Consider the following 5,657-nt stretch of genomic DNA (forward strand, 5'->3'; position numbering starts at 1 on the left):
CTGTCGCCTCTTCATTGCTCTGACAGAGGTCTCTTGTTGGGACTTCCTTTGCTTGTGTCCACCTTTACCGATCTGAATGGAGACAGAGAATCACTAGCAACGGCTTCACTCCCCTCCCCCAGGTCCCGCAGCACCATTACAATTGAAGAATCCTAAGGATGTATCCTATCCCTCCATTATTCATCATCTACATGCTTCCCATTGAATCTTTGATCCACAGATATGGGATCAGCTTTTACATATACATTGATGACAGCAGTTTTAATTCTCGATCACCTCTCTTGATCCCCTTCCTGTGTTGTCAGACTATTTGCCCAACATCTTGTTTTGGATGAGCCAAACTTTTCTCCAAGCAAGCATTGGCAAGTCTAAAAGTATCATCTTTAATAATAGCCACGAATGTTGTGTCCTGGCCACCAATACCAATCCCCACTATGGCCGTTTGTTCACAATTAGACTCAGTACCCTAAAAGATCCGAATTCTAATCTTTATACAAATTTGTCACTCCATAACAAAGGTCAACACCATCCAACCTCCGTATTTTCGCTGCCTCCAATCTTGCCTCAGTCTATCAGATGTGGAAACCTTCATCCATGCGTTTTTCACAACCAGACCCGACTATATCATTGTACAGCGGGCCAACCTCCCATCCTACACCGTCCATATGCTTGTTCATCCAAAACTCTGCTGCACATATCGTACACCACGCTGGAACCCTCTCACAAATACCCCTCTCCTTGCTCATCTATATAGGTGTAGTTCCGCCAAAGCCCCGAGTTTTCTTTTCTTCCATTTGTTACAATCCCTGCGAAAACGGACCTATCCTGTCTCTATAATCTTCCCTAGACGTACAATCCTTCAACATACTGTGAGCCGTCGAATTTGGTTATTATATTGACGCCCTCCCTCTGCCCCACAATTGAAAATTGAGCTTTTAGCCATCTCGGAAAATAGGAAGGAACAACTCCCAATAGGAAATGGTGCAGGCCATTCAGACCCTCGTGTCTGATGCGCTTTCAGTCAGATCATAGCTGGTCTATATATTCACCCAATCAACCTGCCTTGATGTTGTAACCGCAAGTAGCACTGCATGAAAAAAAACTAACAAACTGAGCTTTGAAATATTGTACTGACCCACAGCCTCATCAGTTCTTTTTTGCAGAGATTTCCAGATTTCCTCTACTGTTGTGTGAAGAAGTGTTTCTCGATAATAACCCTGAATGGTTTAGCTCTAATTTATAGATTATGCCCACTTTTTCTGGAATCTCCCTTTAGAGGGAATAGCTTCTCACCATCGACCCTATCAAACCCATTAACCATCATCAAGTTCAAGGCAAAACAAGTCTGGTCTATGCAAACTGTCCTCAGAATTCAATCGTTTTAGTACTGGAATCCTTCTGGACGGTCTGCACCTGGGCAGGACCGGAACCAATGTCCTAGGGGGAGTGTTTGCTAGTGCTGTTGGGGAGGATTTAAACTAATATGGCAGGGGGATGGGAACCAATGCAGGGAGACAGAGGGAAACAAAAAGGAGGCAAAAGCAAAAGAAAGAAAGGAGGTGTGGAAAAGTGGAGGGCGTAGAAACCCAAGGCAAAGAACAAAAAGGGCCACTGCACAGCAAAATTCTAAAAGGACAAAGGGTGTTAAAAAAACAAGCATGAAGGCTTTGTGTCTTAATGCAAGGAGTATCCGCAATAAGGTGGATGAATTAATTGTGCAAATAGATGTTAATAAATATGATGTGATTGGGATTACGGAGACGTGGTTGCAGGATGATCAGGGCTGGGAACTCCACATTCAGGGGTATTCAACATTCAGGAAGGATAGAATAAAAGTAAAAGGTGGTGAGGTAGCATTGTTGGTTAAAGAGGAGATTAATGCAATAGTTAGGAAAGACATTAGCTATGATGATGTGGAATCTATATGGGTAGAGCTGCAGAACACCAAAGGGCAAAAAACGTAAGTAGGAGTTGTGTACAGACCTCCAAACAGTAATAGGGATGTTGGGGAGGGCATCAAACAGGAAATTATGGGTGCATGCAATAAAGGTGTAGCAGTTATAATGGATGACTTTAATATGCACATAGATTGGGCTAGCCTAACTGGAAGCAATACGGTGGAGGAGGATTTCCTGGAGTGCATAAGGGATGGTTTTCTAGACCAATATGTTGAGGAACCAACTAGGGGGGAGGCAATCTTAGACTGGGTGTTGGGTAATGAGAGAGGATTAATTAGCAATCTCATTGTGCGAGGCCCCTTGGGGAAGAGTGACCATAATATGGTGGAATTCTGCATTAGGATGGAGAATGAAACAGTAAATTCAGAGACCATGGTCCAGAACTTAAAGAAGGGTAACTTTGAAGGTATGAGGCGTGAATTGGCTAGGATAGATTGGCGAATGATACTTAGGGGGTTGACTGTGGATGGGCAATGGCAGACATTTAGAGACCGAATGGATGAAATACAACAATTGTACATTCCTGTCTGGCGTAAAAATAAAAAAGGGAAGGTGTCTCAACCGTGGCTATCTAGGGAAATCAGGGATATTATTAAAGCCAAGGAAGTGGCATACAAATTGGCCAGAAATGGCAGCGAACCTGGGGACTGGGAGAAATTTAGAACTCAGCAGAGGAGGACAAAGAGTTTTATTAGGGCAGGGAAAATTGAGTACGAGAAGAAGCTTGCAGGGAACATGAAGGTGGATTGCAAAAGTTTCTGTAGGTATGAAAAGAGAAAAAGGTTAGTAAAGACAAACGTAGGTCCCCTGCAGTCAGAATCAGCGGAAGTCATAACGGGGAACAAAGAAATGGCAGACCAATTGAACAAGTACTTTGGTTCGAATTCACTAAGGAGGATACAAACAACCTTCCGGATATAAAAGGGGTCAGAGGGTCTAGTAAGAAGGGGGAACTGAGGGAAATCTTTATTAGTCGGGAAATTGTATTGTGGAAATTGATGGGATTGAAGGCCGATAAATCACCAGGGCCTGATGGACTGCATCCCGGAGTACTTAAGGAGGTGGCCTTGGAAATAGCGGATGCATTGACAGTCATTTTCCAACATTCCATTGACTCTGGATCAGTTCCTATGGAGTGGAGGGTAGCCAATGTAACCCCACTTTTTTAAAAAAGGAGGGAGAGAGAAAACAGGGAATTATAGACCGGTCAGCCTGACCTCAGTAGTGGGTAAAATGATGGAATCAATTATTAAGGATGTCATAGCAGTGCATCTGGAAAATGGTGACATGATAGGTCCAAGTCAGCATGGATTTGTGAAAGGGAAATCATGCTTGACAAATCTTCTGGAATTTTTTGAGGATGTTTCCAGTAAAGTGGACAAAGGAGAACCAGTTGATGTGGTATATTTGGACTTTCAGAAGGCGTTCGACAAGGTCCCACACAAGAGATTAATGTGCAAAGTTAAAGCACATGGGATTGGGGGTAGTGTGCTGACGTGGATTGAGAACTGGTTGTCAGACAGGAAGCAAAGAGTAGGAGAAAACGGGTACTTTTCAGAATGGCAGGCAGTGACTAGTGGTGTGCTGCAAGGTTCTGTGCTGGGGCCCCAGCTGTTTACATTGTACATTAATGATTTAGACGAGGGGATGCAATGCAGTATCTCCAAATTTACGGATGACACTAAGTTGGGTGGCAGTGTGAGCTGCGAGGAGGATGCAATTAGGCTGCAGAGTGACTTGGATAGGTTAGGTGAGTGGGCAAATGCATGGCAGATGAAGTATAATGTGGATAAATGTCAGGTTATCCACTTTGGTGGTAAAAACAGAGAGACAGATTTTACCTGAATGGTGACAGATTAGGAAAAGGGAAGGTGCAACGAGACCTGAGTGTCATGCTACATCAGTCATTGAAGGTTAGCATGCAGGTACAGCAGGCGGTTAAGAAAGCAAATGGAATGTTGACCTTCATAGCGAGGGGATTTGAAAACAGGGGCAGGGAGGTGTTGCTACAGTTGTACAGGGCCTTGGTGAGGCCACACCAGGAGTATTGTGTACAGTTTTGGTCTCCTAACTTCAGGAAGGACATTCTTGCTATTGAGGGAGTGCAGCGAAGATTCACCAGACTGATTCCCGGGATGGCGGGACTGACCTATCAAGAAAGACTGGATCAACTGGGCTTGTATTCACTGGAGTTCAGAAGAATGAGAGGGGACCTCATAGAAACGTTTAAAATTCTGACGGGTTTAGACAGGTTAGATGCAGGAAGAATGTTCCCAATGTTGGGAAGTCCAGAACCAGGGGTCACAGTCTGAGGATAAGGGGCAAGCCATTTAGGACCGAGATGAGGAGAAACTTCTTCATCCAGAGAGTGGTGAACCTGTGGAATTCTCTACCACAGAAAGTAGTTGAGGCCAATTCACTAAATATATTCAAAAGGGAGTTAGATGAAGTCCTTACTACTCGGGGGATCAAGGGTTATGGCGAGAAAGCATGAAGGGGGTACTGAAGTTTCATGTTCAGCCATGAACTCATTGAATGGCGGTGCAGGCTAGAAGGGCTGAATGGCCTGCTCCTGCACCTATTTTCTATGCCTCTACGTTTCTATGTACATCAACACCAAAGCCAATATATCCTGTTTGGGCTGCCGTGCCCGGAATTGAATGCAGGTACTCCAGGTGGGTTCTAAGCAATGCTCAGTACAGCTGTAATAAATTGTCCACCATGCATTCCAGCCCTCCTGAGATAAAGACGATTAGTATAATTTATTTGTGTACATGTCCAGTAGCCTTTCGCGATTTCTGGACATGGACATGTAAATCTCCATGCCAATCCACAGAACTAGTTTCTGGCTTTAGGAACACACTTTGATGCATCTTCCTTCGTAAAAAGTGGACTATGATCACACTTTCTCACATTGAAAGCCTTCTGCCACAGCTTTTCTCATTCAATCTATCAGCCCCTTTGAAACAAGCTGCTCCCATCTATAATATATACTTTTCCACTTAAATTACTCTCGCCAACAAACTTAGATATATGGCTCGCTATTCCCGCATCCATTCATAAATATAATACAAATCTGCAGCCCCATACAAATCCTCAGGGGACACGACTATTCACATTCTGCCAATAAAGTACAAACACATTATTTCTGCTCTCTGTCTGCAACCAAATAACACATTCCCGTGCCAAGACAATAAGTTCCCTCCAATTCCAGGCGTTCTCATTTGTGGTAACAATTCATCTTGTGGAAGCTTGTTGAATACCATCTGGAAGTTCACAAAAGTAACATCCATATCTACCACATGAGTTGCTGTTATTATCAGTTACCTCCTCCACCTTCCATTTGACTCAACCTTTAAGAGGTAGGGAGAGCAGACAGGGAAGTGGAGCTGAGGCCATGATCAGATCAGCCATGACATTATTGAACGGTGGAGCAGTCTCGAGGGGTCAAATGGACTACTCCTGCTCCTATTTCTTATTTTCGTAAACACATTTTTTGACTGAACCTATGGCCACACTTCCTGTTGTCCACCTCTTTGGCTGGGGTCTACTTGCCACTAATTGTACATCTAGGAAATGCCATTGGATATTCTGTTCTATTTGAAAGGTGCTATATAAATACAAATGTTACTGTTGTAGGGCAGTGTCCTCCATTCTCATCTTTGACTTACTCAGGGTAAGGTACAGTGAGATACCGAT

This window comes from Pristiophorus japonicus, unplaced genomic scaffold (assembly GCF_044704955.1).
Source record: "Pristiophorus japonicus isolate sPriJap1 unplaced genomic scaffold, sPriJap1.hap1 HAP1_SCAFFOLD_62, whole genome shotgun sequence".
Lineage (NCBI taxonomy): Eukaryota > Metazoa > Chordata > Chondrichthyes > Pristiophoridae > Pristiophorus > Pristiophorus japonicus.